General features: G+C 44.1%; 1 protein-coding gene across 4 annotated transcripts in view; it reads left to right on the forward strand.

Moving 5' to 3' along the window:
• The window catches only part of LOC121273355 (RNA-binding motif, single-stranded-interacting protein 2-like), a 228,835-nt gene that overhangs the window by 166,623 nt on the left and 47,350 nt on the right, over positions 1–14,862 (forward strand). The window lies entirely within an intron of this gene.

The raw sequence follows: 14,862 nt of genomic DNA on the forward strand, positions 1-14,862 counted from the left end.
AGAGCTAGGTGACATGACACATCTGTGCCACCCCTGTTCACATTGTCATTCCCAATGCCAACATTCCCTGATTTAAATCTACACTGGCAGGAGGTGGCATGGAGACAAGGAAGGTTGGAGAGGCCTTTGCAATTGTGGAGTTATCATCAGGCGCTCCCTTGCTCTTTCTGGAATCCAGGATTAAGTACTGTACAGGAATCATGTGGAGATGTGACACGAGGGTGTGATAATGACGCTGTGATTTGTTTTTATGCGAGTTTTCAACCAGCCACTGAATGAACAGTTCTGATTTGACCTGGTGCTGGCAAAGTGTGCGATAACGGAGAGAGATCTTGTGCTTTCATTGCGAATGGAAGAGCAACTTGCTCTGGTAGCTGTATTTATACCACGGGCAATTCTGTGGCAGGACCATTTGTTGAGCTTTGCAAATGGGTTGAAGTTGCAGAGTGTGATACCAGCGTTGCTAAACTGTTCATACGAAATTCCGACTGCTGTGTTGGTGATGGTGTTAACAACAACAACTTGCATTGGGATAGCACCTTTAAAGTTAGCTAGGCCATCCGAAGGGAGCATTATCAGAAACAAAATTCAGTACCAAGCCACTTAAGGAGATATCAGGACAGACGACCAAAAGACTGGTCAAAAAGGTAGGTCTTAAAGGAAGAGAGAGAGGTGGAGAGGTGTAGGGAAGGAATTCCAGATGAAGGCAATGGTGGAATGATTAAACCCAGTGAGCACAAGGCCAGAACTGGAGCGCAGAGTTCGAGGAGGTGTGTGGGGCTGGAGGAGATTACACAGATAGGGAAAAGGAAGACCATGGAGGAAAACTAGGATGAGAATTTAAAAACTGAGCCGTTCCAAGAGTCAATAATGTTCCAGGCGTCAATAATGTTGGTCAGCGAGCACAGGGGTGATGGTCAAGCAGGACTTGTTGTGGGTTAGGACGCAGGCAGCAGAGTTTCAGCCAAGCTCAAATTAGCGGAGAAATAAACAGATTTGTGTTTCCGTTACGGTAGTGGATGCTTGTTCGTTCATTGCTCATATTGCAGAACATGATTTGAAGCTGAAATGGTTAACGCGTGCCTCTCAGTCAGTGGGAGCCGGGCAGGGTTCATAATCTTTACTTCCTTGCTGCTAACTCTGAGGAAAAAGACTCAAGATTCTCTCATCGTCGCCCGGTGGGGAGGGGTGTGGGGTGAATGAACTGCAGTTCCATTAGTGCAGAGCAGGGAGCTGGCAAACAGCTCACAGAACATAAAGTGCCACAATTATAGCCTTTGTGTGTGAAAAGATTTTAATTGCTGATCCCAAAAAATAGGGATCCTTTTCTTTATTTCAAAGCTGCATTGATTTTTTTTCCCTCTTCCCCCTCACCCCGCAGAAAGTAGCAGTGTTTCCCTCAGCCAAACACAGGTTTAAGATGAAGCTCATTCCAGAGGCATATCATTTTGTTCAAACACACACTCCAGTCCTCACATTCCTGAGATTCTGGCTATCCATGGAACACTAGGGAGGTTACAGAGGACAACTCCGTTGCAGAGGGGAACCAGAGAGAGAGAAAGCGTGCAATAAAGTTGTCTGAAACATGTAACGGCATCTGTGCGAGTATTTATACACATAGAACTCGGTGTTCTTCCAGCAGCATTTCCTGTTGAGGTTGGCGAGCCAAAGGAGTGTCGGGGGGGCGGGGGGTGTATTGGTGGGGGGCGGTGGTGAGTACATCCACCTCCAGCCGTCCCAAGGGTGACTGAAGGGGCCATTTTATAAGCCACAGCGATCCTCATCTCCACAATGGCAACCCAAATAATGTTGCGGTGGTTTAAATTCACTGCCCCTAGGCGCAACTTTCATGGTAATTAAGGAGCCAATAACCTACCACATGTCCCACAAATCGTCGCCATGGGAGTATTGCTAGATTTGACCTCTGCCTTCTAACCCCCCCCCACCCCGCCGCAGCCCTTCCCCCGCATCGTTGCTTTCAGTCCACTGGACTTAATTTGTCAGGAGTTCAGTCTCTTGTAAGGGCAATTTACCTCACGTTTTTAAAAAAATTCCCAAGCAATGTCTCTCACTTGGTTTAATGATTTTTTTTAACAAAAGTAAATGTTATGATTTAAAACTTTAAGACCTTGGCAGCCAAGCATATTTTGTGAAAAAATACAATTTTTTTTAAAACAGTGACTCAATGTTGCCATCCTTTACTGTGTCTGCTTGAAAAAGCAAGTGCTTCTCAGCTATTTGACTGGGGGAGCTTTACAACCCTGACCTGGCCTGGCGTCCATATACCCACACTTTTCCAGCAGGGGTCGGTGATCAGGAGCAGAGATCCTGACTGGTTTCTCCCCACCCCAGTTGAAACAGAAGGCGTATGTGGACATTAAGGGAAGAAAGGTCAGGGGTCAGTGGCGATGCCCTCACAGTCTGCCAATGGAAGAGAAGAGCAGATAAAACAATATCAGTGCACACCAAAGTATCAGCGAGTTTGAAAACCCCAAGGCCAGTGTTGGATGATTCAAATGTATCTTGTATAAAATCTTGACACACAGTCTGCTTTCTATGTTGGTTCTCAGTAGGTAGTCAGCTTGCATTACTGCTGATTTAAAATAGGCCTTCACTGCTGGTTAGAACCTCTTCAAAATGCCCATTTTTAAAACACCTGTAGCACTAAAAAAAATCGGTAACCCTTAGCTATTTGCATTCATGTCAAAGTTGCTGGGTGCAGCGTCTTGAAAGAAGAGAGATCATAAGGATGGAGGAAGCCGACTGACTTACTACCAAACAGCTAGCACAAGCATGATGGGCCAAATGGCCTCTTGTGTTGTATCAGTCTGGGGGTCTGCTCTTGAAAATCCACACTGATATTTTAACTGCCCTCTTTATGGCAGCTTTTATTGAAATATATTCTGCTGAAGAAAAACAACCTTTCTCTTGATACATTCCTGTTGAGCCTATGGCCCATTACAATTTGAGATTAAAGATGGGCAAAGCCGCTGGTGGAGATTTTCACGGGGAGAAGACGGATATAATTCCCGCCAACCGTAGAATACAGCTCCTGCCCAGCAACCGCTCGCATGGAAACAAACTGGGATGAGTTTGTATGAGTGCTATCCTGTTATCGACTGGGAATCGCTATAAGCAGCGAGGACCAACATTTTTGCGAGGTTATGCGTGTGCACTGCAGCGCAAAAACTTTAAAGGTACCATGCATTAAAGTGCGCAGGCTTGGCAGTGCAAAGAAAATTTTGAGCTAAGATTGGTGGGGGACTGCTTTCACTATGACCCACAGAAAAGCAGATCAACTTCACGTTACTGGGAAACACTGCCTCGGCTCCCTCAAATTAATTTCCCAGCTGTCAGTTTTCTCTTTCCTCTTTTCATGTTTGCCCAGCAGCTGTTGCTCAAGTCAGAAATTAAGGCTGATTTCTCTTTCAGCTCAAAATTTAACTGCTGCACAGACATTGGGGCTGGGGGTTGGGGAAGCTACTCTTTTGGATTTCTACCTTTCAGTTCCTGGCGAGCCCTCCACCACCAACCCCCTGCACCAACCTTTTTTTTCACCCCCCCCCCATCCCTATCCAGTTTTCTCTCTTCCTTCTCACGATAGTGCTGAATCCATCTCCAGCGGGCGCATGTACACTGTTACAGAGAGATGATAGGATTCTTCCTCCTTTACCCACCTCTCGACTGACTAAAGACAGGTGTGTTTTAAAAGAGAAGAAGAGTGTTTTAACCCCTCGAGTGTTGTAGCTCTCAAGAACAGACAAAAGACAGGCTTTCTCGTAAGTTTAAAAAAAGGAGGATGGATGTTGATTTCTCAAAACCCGAATGCATTCACAGCAGCAAACACGCACGCGTGCACACACACACACACACACACACACACACACACACACACACACACACACAGAGGAAAAGGTGATTACAAAAGGGGTAGCATGCACTTAGATCTTAAGGGTCCAAAATTTCACTGTCACCCTTGATTCTCTCAAAATGCAGTCTTAACATGTTGCAGTCCTGTGATTTCCTTTTGGTTCACTGAAGGAATGGAGGCTAAAGTTTCTGATGACAGATTCACAGCTTACTGCTTGCAGTAGCAGGATACTCCAGTTGAGTTGCATTCAAACCCCTGTAGCGAAAACCTGGTTTTGTTCTTCAAATCGGTAGGTAAAGGCTAGCCAAAATTGTCTGCATCCTGATAGATTTTAGGCAGGGTCTCTCCTTTGCTGGTCTGGACCTGTTCCCCCCCTTTTTTTTCTCTCTCCCCCCGCCCGTCTTTCTGTGGCTGCTCCTAAAATATGTCTGAATAAATGTTCTTTATCAAAAGCTGGTTTCCGTCAGGTGACCATAGTTATCTGTTTTACATTGTCCACACAAATGGTCTCTGACGACTTGGACATTGACACACAAAAGTGTTTGAATTTCACCCATTTGCACCTCCTTGTGATAGAATGGGTTTCTTCTCACACCCATTCTGTGGAATTCCATTCAGAAGCCAAGAAATCTGCAAGATCATTGTGAACTAGCTTCTGCAGTTATTTGGACAATGGCAGCCATTAATTCACAGGAAATGTTTGTCGCATTTTAATGCCTTCTCAATGAAATGCCCTGAAAGGTCATTTGCATCTTAATGTCCTGTCCAGACAAGCAGGTTAGCTTCCAGCCTTGTGTAGTTCCATGTACACTGGAGGGAAAAAAGAGGTCACCTGACCTTTCAACTCAACTTTGTTTCGCATCAGTGTCCATTCTCCATTTTGTTTGAAAAAGGTCCATTTTCCATAAATCCATAAGTACCACTGTGTGGACATGACAACATAAGCATGCAGACATGCACAAACTTTGACACACATGTAATACGTGCACAAGCAGAGACCATGCTGTCTCATGTGTGCAGTCACACACATGCACACATAAACATAAACACAATCTCACACATGCAATCATGCACACGCACAATCACGCACATGCACAACCATGTACACACATACAATCACACACACACACACACACACACACACAACCAGGCACACAGCCATTTTCTAGCAGGTGCAAAGTCCTGACTATTTTTCTCCTTCTCTCTGGCCCAGGATACTGAGGCTAGTTGTATCACCTGTCCTACTCAGTTAGTGACAGACCAGGGGCCTAACCTGGGACTAGCCCAGGCTGTTTGGCTCTGCTAATTAGTAGTGAGCCATTGGTGGAATATTAACCCCATTTTCTTTTACCTCTCTTGGCCTTGCCTTGTTGCAGTGAAATAGGGATTGGATTCTAAAAGGAAGGGAGTCTCTGTGCATCACTACAATATGGCCTGGAGCCTCTTTGATTAGAAGCAGGCTTTTTTGGTGCTGGAGTTACTGAGCAGGCCCCTGTGAACCTGACTGAGAACCTTGAGGGATCTGATGGGGTTTGGGGTGGGGTATCAGTGGATAATGATGAAAAGTGGCAACTATGACTTTTTTCTCTGGTGCCTAGATTTTATACTTCATGATTTTATACTTCATCCTGGGTATTTTTTTTCCCTTTTGGTTGCGACAGTTTATCCAGGCCTAGCTAGCTTTTGTCATAGTGCCTAGCATCGGAACATGTCAATTTACATGTGAATATTTGGATTAGGAGCAGGAGTAGGCCACTCGGCCCCTCGAGCCTGCTCTGCCATTCAATAAGATCGTGGCTGATCTGATTCTAACCTCAGCTCCACATACCTGCCTACCCTCGCTAACCTCTTAACCCCTTGTTTGTCAAGAATCTGTCTAGCTCTGCCTTAAAAATATTCAAAGACTCTCTTCCTCAAAAGGCAGTGGAAGCAAAGTTCCAAAGACTCACGACCCTCTGAGAGAAAAAGATTTCTCTTCATCTCTGTCTTAAATGAGTGACCCCTTATTTTTAAACCATGATTCCTAGTTCAAGATTCTCCCACAAGAGGAAACATCCTCTCCATGTCGACCCTATCAAGACTCCTCTAGTTTAGTAACCTTCTCTGAACTGCTTTTAAGCCGATTGTTTAAGCTAGCATGGATGCACTGGGGCTAATGATATCACCCTATGTCTCCTGTAGCAAAGACCAACTAACTCTGTACAGTTTGTTGGTTTGTTTTCACCATAACCTTAGTGGGGCCACGAGCATCGCCCTGCTTCTCCTCTGGCTTTCTTCAAGCCTCCCTCAGTCAAGTTATTCACCCATCCCATTTTTCCTCTTCCTCTTCTGTTTTTACTCTCAATTTCTCCTCCAATTGTCGCCAGGACAAGGCTGTCAGGCCTTCACTTCCAATATCCGTTTTTGACCATTTTTCCCTCTCTATCTACTTAGCCACTCTTTTGATTCCTGAACCTCTACTTTTGATCGAACCCACTCATTTGTCTTTCTGTCCAAACAGCTGATTCTGAGAATCCCCCACCATACCCACATTTCCAAAGCTGTTATCCTCCTCTCACCCTCTTTCTTCAGAATCCAACTCTTACATCCATAGAGTGCAACACTCCACCCTAGTGACTGTATGAGGTGTTTCTTTCAGCTTCATACTGATGCTTTTGGACTTCCAGATGCTACTTAAGTTACCGTCACACCTCTTGCTCATGGCAGAGGATTTCCTGCTCTTTCAGCCTTGATGCCACCAGCTATCCCAGCCAGTGGTGGCTTTATGTTTTAAAAAAAGACGCCAGGTTCAACAAACTGGGCCCTTAAATGTTCCTTCAGCTTTCGACTGTGGAACTGGATCTGTGAAAGCCGGTAATCTGGCAACTTGTGTGTGGGATAAGCTTTCACTTAGGAAGAGAAGAAATCTTGATGCCACAGGAGACTCCTATAAACATGAACAACCTTCCACTGTTCAGATGAATTCACAGAGGTCAAAGGTTTAGCACCTGAAAGTGTGTGATACATTCTGGGAAAGATGGCTTCTCTGTGTCCACCTTGTGGTCTGGCCAGAACTTTCTGGCTCCAAGGCAGAATTCATTTTGCTTTTAAACATAAGAGTAAGGATTCTCAGGCTTTTTACCCCCTGTGTTTAGTCCAACGCAAAATTCTCTCTTGACATTTTGCACGATGTTAAGAGCTGTTACTGGGGTAGTACTCCAGGTAACCCCAGACCTCTGAATAAAGAAACAATAGAGGTATTGTTACATTGCTAGGTGTATGCTGTAGGCCACTAACTAGTGGGAAAGATGTGGAGGAGCAAATTTTCTAGGAAATTAGAAAAAGTGCAAAAACTATAGAGTAGTTACCATGGGACCTTAATTGTCCTAGACTAGGATAGCAATAATGTATTAGGTAGAGAGAGGAAGAATTTCTGAAGTAAGTTCAGGAGAATTTTCTTGACCAGTATGTTCCTGACCCAACGAGGAAGGAGGCATTGCTGGATCTGGTTCTGGGGAATGAAGTGTCTCAATTGGATCAAGTGTCAAGGGGGGAGCATTTAGGGAATAGTGGTCATAGTGTAATAAGGCATGGATTAGCTATGGAAAAAGACGAGGAGCAAGCTAGAATAAAAACACTTAATTAGAGGGGAGCTAATTTCAGTAGGATGAGAACAGACCTGTCCCAGGTAAATTGGAATGAAAAATTGGCAGGCAAAATTGTAACAGAATAATGGGCTTCCTTTAAAGAGGAGATGGTTCGGGTGCAGTCGAGGTCTGTTCCCATGAGGGGGAAAGATAGGGCAAGCAAAACCAGAGCTCCCTGGATGATGAAAGAGATAGAGAGTAGGATGAAGCAGAAGAAGGGCACATAAGACAGATGTCTGGTCAATAATGCAACAACCAGACTGACTAGATAAATGTTCAGAGGGAAAGTGTAAAAGGAAGTGAGAGAGGTATGAGAAGAGGCTGGCAGCTGACATAAAAGGGAATCCAAAAATCTTCTGTAGGTATATGAATAGTAAAAAGGTAGTAGTAGGAGGAGCGGGGCTGATTGAGACCAAAAAGGGGATCTATTCATGGAGACAGATGGCATGGTTAAGGTACGAAATGAATACTTTGTATCTGTCTTTACCAAGGAAGAAGATACTGCCAAAGTCACAGTGAAGAAGGAGGTAACTGAGAGACTGCATGAGCTAAAAATTGACAAAGAGTGGGTATTAGATAGGCTGGCTGTACTTAGAGTTGATCACCAGGACCAGATGGGATGCATCTGAGGATACTGAGGATGGACAAGGTGGAAATTGCAGGGGCACTGGCTATAATCTTCCAGCCGCCCCCCCCCTTAGATCCAGGAGTGGTGCCAGAGGACAGGAGAATTGCAAATGTTATACCCTTGTTCAAAAAAGGGTATAAGGATGAGCCCAACAACTACAGGCTGGTCAGTTTACCTCCGATGGTGGGGAAGCTTTTAGAAACGATAATCTGTGACAAAATTAACAGTCACTTTAACAAGGGTGGATTAACTAAGGAAAGCCAGCATGGGTTTGTTAGAGCAAATCGTGTTCAACTAACTTGATTGAGTGTTTTAAAGAGGTAAACAGGGAGGGTTGATGAGTGTAATGTAGTTGATGTGATATCCATGGACTTCTAAAAGGTGTTTGATAAAGTGCCACATAATAGACTTGTCAGCAAAGTTGAGGCCCATGGAATATAAGTAACAGTGGCAGCATAAATACAGAGTTGGCTGAGTGACAGGAAACAGAGTATAGTAAACGGTTTTATCGGACTGGAGGGACGTATACAGTTGGGATTCCCCAGAGGCCAGTATTGGGACCACTGCTTTTTCTGATCAGGCTGGTGAAATGGGCGGATATGTGACAGATGAAATTTAATGCATAGAAGTGTAAATTGATACACTTTGGTAAAAAGAATGAGGAGAGACAAAATAAAATGAGGGTACAATAATAAAGAGGGTGCAGGTGCAGTGGGACCTGGGGGTATACGTGCATAAATCATTGAAGGTGGCAGGACAGGTTGAGAAAGTGGTTGAAAGGGAATACAGGATCCTGGGCTTTATAAATAGAGGCATAGAGTACAAGAGCAAGGGAGTTATGAAGAACCTTTAGAAAACACTGATTCAGCTTCAACTGGAGTATTGTGTCCAATTCTGGGCACCGCACTTTAGGAGAGTGCAGAAAAGATTCACGAGAATGGTTCCAGGGATGAGGAACTTCAGTTACATAGATAGATTGGAGAAGCTGGGACTATTCTCCTTGGAGAAAGTGGAGGTTGAGAGGAGATTTGACAGAGGTGTTCAAAATCATCAGGGGACTAGATAGAGTAGATAGGGAGAAACTGTTCCCATTGGCAGATGGATCAAGAACCAGAGGGTACAGATTTAAGGTGATTGGCAAAAGAACCAAACGTGAGGAAATATTTTGTTAAATAGTGAGTGGTTAGGATCTGGAACACACTGCCTAAGAGTGTGGTGGAGGCAGATTCAATCATGGCGTTCAAAAGGAAATTAGATAATTATTTAAAGAGGAAAACATTTGCAAGGTTACGTTGAAAGGGCAGGGGAGTTGGATTCTCTGAATTGCTCCTCCAGAGAGGAAGTATGGACTCAACGGGCTGATAAGCCTCCTTTCGTGCTGTAACCATTGTATGATTCTTTGACAGTAGAACAAGGTGGTACAAAGTCAAACATTTATCAGTGGACCTTTGGGTAGTTAATAGAAGCAAACGCCACATAATAACTTAAGAGACATTTTCTGCTGTGGAGGGGAGACTGGAGGCTTGTCCTAAACAGATGGCCTAAATTACTTCCAGTTGGCTGCAGTTCAGTTGGTAGCACTGCCAGAGTCAGAAGACTGTAAATTCAAGCACTACTCCAGAGACTTGAGCACACAAATCTAGGCTGATGCTCCAGTGCAGTACTGAGGGAGTGCTGCACCATCAGAGGTGCCATTTTTCAGCTAAGTCTTTAAACTGAGGCCCATCTGCTCTGTCAGCTTGACGTAAACAACCACTTGGTGCTAGTTTAAACAAGAGCAGGGTCCTTAACCCTGGTGTCCTGACCAATATTTATCTCTCAGCCTGACATTGGGCTAAATGGCCTATTTCTGGACTGTATATAGTTTGTAATCACTGAAACAGATTATTGAGTCATTATCTCATTGTTTGTGGGAGCTTGCTGTGTGCAAATTGGCTGCTGCATTTCCAGATTACAACACTTCAAAACTACTTCATTGGCTGTGAAGCGCTTTGGGATGTCCAGAGGGTTTCGAAAAGCTGCTATAGAAATGTAAGTCTTTTGTTTTTCTTTCTTCCTCCTCTGTATCTTGGATTGTGATCGTAAACGGAGGCAGGACAAGCCTTGACTGCCAGCGATTGACTTTGTGGCTGCTGAGAATTTGTTGAAAGGTTTAAAAAATGAATGAAAATTCCTGCTCTAGCACCATCTGTGGACAATAGCAACTCATTGATTCCTTGACTTGGAGTGGCCTTGCTGGAGGGGTGACCTCTCACTCAACGTCACCCCAGCATGGCTGTTGAGGGTATATCCAAACTGTGGCCTCGGAATGTTTCTTGCTTTGCAACAGTTACCAAACGAACATACGGAATAGGAGCAGAAGGAGGCCATTTGGCCCCTCGAGCCTGCTCAATAAGTTCATGGCTGTTTATGTGTTTCGAGCTCTACATTCCCATCTACCCCCAATAACCTTAGATTATTGTTAGGCAAGTGAATCAATCTACCTCTGCCTTAAAAATATTCAATAACCCCCCCCTCCACCACCTTCTGAGGCAGAGAGTTCCAAAGTCGCACAACCCTCTGAGAGAAAAAAATTCTCCTCATCTCTGTCCTAAAAGGGAAACCTCTAATCTTAAAACAGTGCCCCCTAATTCTGGACTCACGCACAAGAGGAAACATTCTTTCCACGTCCACCTTGTCAAGACCATTCAGGATCTTATATACTTCAATCAAATCACTCCTCACTCTTCTAAACTCCATTGGAAACAATCCCAGTCTGTCCAACCTTTCCTCATAAGACAACCCGCTCACTCCAGGTATCAATCTAGTAAACCTCCTCTGAACCGCCTCCAATGCATTTACATCCTTCCTTACATAAGGAGACCAAAACTGACCATAGTATTCGAGATGCGGTCTCACCAATGCTCTGTACAGCTGAAGCATAACATCCTTACTTTTATGTTCAATTCCTCTCGTAATAAGGGATAGCATTCCATTAACCTTTTTGATTACATGCTGTACCTGCATACCAACTTTTTGTCACTCATGTACTAGAACACCTGGATCCCTCTGCACCTCAGAATTCTGCAGTCGCTCTCCATTTAAGTAATACTCTGCTTTTTTATTCTTCTTACCAAAGTGAACAAATTCACATTTCCCCACATTATACTCCATCTGCCAGATTTTTTCCCATTCACTCAACTTGTCTATATCTGTCTGCAAACTCCTTATGTCTTCTTCACAACATACTTTCCTACCTATCTTTGTGTCATCTGCAAATTTAACAACCATGACTTCGCTCGCCTCATCTAAGTCATTGATGTAAGTTGTAAAAAGTTGAGGCCCCAGCACAGACCCCTGCGGGACACCACTCATCACATCCTGCCAATCAGAAAAAGACCCATTTATGCGTACTCTCTGTTTTCTGCCAGCCAGCCAATCCTCTATCCATGCTAATATAGTTACCCCCTACACCATGAGCTTTTATTTTCCACAATAACCTTTGATGTGGCACCTTATAAAATGCCTTCTGGAAATCTAAGTACAGCACATCTACAGGCTCCCCTTTATCCACAGCACATGTTACTCTTTCAAAGAACTCTAATAAATTGGTTAAACATGATTTCCCTTTCACAAAACCATGCTGACTCTTCCCAATTACCTGGAGCATTTCTAACTGGCCTACAGTTTCCTGTTTTCTGCCTCCCTCCTTTCTTGGATAGAGGAATTATATTTGCTACTTTCCAGTCTGATGGAACCTTTCCTGAATCTAGGGAATTTTGGAAAATTAACACCAATGCATTTACTACCTCATCAGCCACCTCTTTTAAGATCCTGGGATGAAGTCCATCAGGACCTGGAGACTTGTCAGCCCGCAGCTCCATCAGTTTGCTCAGTACTGCTTCCCTAGTGATTGTAATTTCACCAAGTTCCCCTCTCCCCTCGACCTCCCGATTTACAACAATTACTGGAATGTTTTTTTGTATCCTCTGTAGTGAAGACAGAAGCAAAATATTTTTCATTTCATCCGCCATTTCCTAATTATCCACTATTAACTTCCCATTGTCACTCTCTAGAGGACCAACACTCACTTTACCTACTTTTTTCCTGTTTAAATACCTGTAGAAATTCTTGCTATCCATTTTTACATTTCTAGCTAGCTTCCTCTCATATTCTAATTTCTTTCTCCTGATTAACCTTTTACTCATTCTCTGCCATTCTTTATATTCTGACCAATTATCTGACCTGCCACTCATCTCTGTGCAGTTATGTGCTTTTCCCTTAAGTTTGATGCTTTCCCGAACTTCTTTAGTTAACCAGAGATAATGGGTCCTCCCTTTAAAATTTATCTTTATATTAGGAATATACTTATTTTGAGTGTTCTGAAAAATCCCCTTAAATGTCCGCCACTGCTTCACTATTGATCGATCCCCTAGCCTAGTATCCCAGTTAACTTCAGCCAGCTCGGCTTTCATGCCCACATAGTTGCCTTTATTTAAGTTTAAAATACTATTCTTAGACCCACTCTTCTCCCTTTCATACTAGATGTAAAATTCAATTGTACTGTGGTCGCTGCTATCTAAGGGTGCCTTTACCCTGAGGTCATTAATTAATTCTGTCACATTACACGGTACCAAGTCTAATATAATCTGCACTCTGGTTGGTTCCAGAACGTTCTGCTCTAAGAAACTATCTCAAAAACATTCTAAGAACTCCTTATCCAGGCTACTACTGCCAATCTGATTTTTCCAGTTTATGTGCAGATGAAAGTTATTGCCATCCGTTTATCATAAGCACTCAATATTTCTTCTTGTATACTTTGTCCAACATTGTGGTTACTGTTAGGGGGCCTGTAGACCACGCCCACGAATGACTTCTTTCCCCTGCTATTCCTCATCTCCGCCCAAACTGATTCTATATCCTGACCTCCTGAACCAAGGTCATCTCTAACTGTTACACAAATACCATCCTTGATTGACAGCGCTACCCCTCCACCTTTACCTTGCTTCCTATTCTTCTTGAAGGTCATATACCCCTCAATATTCAGGACCCAATGCTTGTCACCCTGCAGTCACGTCTCTGTAATGGCTATCAGATCATATTCATTTATTTTCCTCTCTACCTGACCTCTACTGTTTGATATACCACATCTTTCCACATTTGGTCTCTTACCCCCACTATTTAGTTTAAAACCTTCTCTACTTCCCTAGTTCTGCAGCTCGCTAGAACACTGGTCCCAGCACGGCTCAGGTGTAGACAATCCCAACCATGCAGCCCCCACTTTCCCCAGGACTGGTGCCAGTGCCCCATGAACCGGAACCCACTCCTCCCAATCTTTGAGCTAGGTGTTCATCTGTCTAATTTTAGTTATCCTATGCCAATTTGCCCTTGGCTCAGGTAATAATCCAGAGATTATAACCTTTAAGGTTCTGCTTTTCAATTTAGTGCCTAGCTCCTCATACTCTCTATGCAGAATCTCTTTCTAGTTCTACCCATGTCGTAGGTACCTACATGGACCATGACAACCGGATCCTCCCCTCCTGCTGCAAATTCTTCTCTCGCCCTGAGCAGATGTCCCGAACCCTGACACCGGGCAGGCAACACAACCGGCTGGACTCTCGCTCTTTGCTGCAGAGAACAGTGTCAATCCCCCTTACTATACTGTCCCCTACCACCATTACATTCCTTTGTGCCCCCCCCCCCACCAACTTGAATGGCTTCCTGTACCACGGTGCCATGGTCAGTTTGCTCATCCACCCTGCAGCCTCCACTCTCATCCAAACAAGCTGAAAGCACCTCAGACATGTTGGGCAATTGCAAAGGCTGAGTATCCTGCCCTCTGGGTCCTCTTACCTGCCTTAATCACAATCACATCCTCCTGTCCTTGACCAAATCAGAAGACCCTATCCTAAGTGGTGTGGCTGCCTCCTGGTACAAAGCATCCAGGTAACTTTTCCCCTTCCTAATGTGCTGCAGTGTCTGCAGCTCAGCCTCCAGCTCAATGACTCTGAGCCGAAGTTCCTCAAGCCGTAACCACTTACTGCAGACATGTTTGCCCTGGATCACAATGTTATCCAGGAGCTCCCACATGCTGCAGCCTTGAGACATCACCTGTCCTGTTGTCCTTAATGTGTTTTAAATAATTAATTAATTATATTAATCACTTATTTATGTTGCTTTTTTATATATTTTATTTGCTTTACTACAAATTTGTGTACTATTTTAAACCTTAGGAATGGAATCGGCCTTAGCCACTCACCAGTTACTCACCAAACAGCTAGCTCCTTTCCCTGTAGTAGAGCAAGAACCAATTCCTATGGGGTGAGATAGATAGAAAAAGGAGAAGAACGCCTCCTCCCCCCACCCTTCACCGAACTCCCCCTCTCACCAAACTCCAAGTCTGCACTCAGTTTCCTCAACTGCACTCCGACCAGCTTCACTGTTCACAACATCAAGGTCCTGAAAGGGTAAATTACTCAAACAATTTGCATATGGGCTTGTTTTCCCTCAAGTATGGAAAATTAAGGGATGATTTTATTGAGGTGTTCAAGATAATTAATGGATTTGACATGGTCGATAGAGAGAAAAACTATTTCCTTGGGGGGGTTGCGGTGGCGGTGTGGGTGGGAGGAGAGTCCAGAACAAGGGGGCATAACCTTAAAATTAGAGCCAGGCTGTTCAGGGGTGATGTCAGGAAGCACTCCTTCACATTAAAGGGAGTGGAAACCTGGAACTCTCTTCCCCTTGCAAAAAAGCTC

The sequence above is a fragment of the Carcharodon carcharias genome, chromosome X, assembly GCF_017639515.1.
Source record: "Carcharodon carcharias isolate sCarCar2 chromosome X, sCarCar2.pri, whole genome shotgun sequence".
Taxonomy (NCBI): Eukaryota; Metazoa; Chordata; class Chondrichthyes; order Lamniformes; family Lamnidae; genus Carcharodon; species Carcharodon carcharias.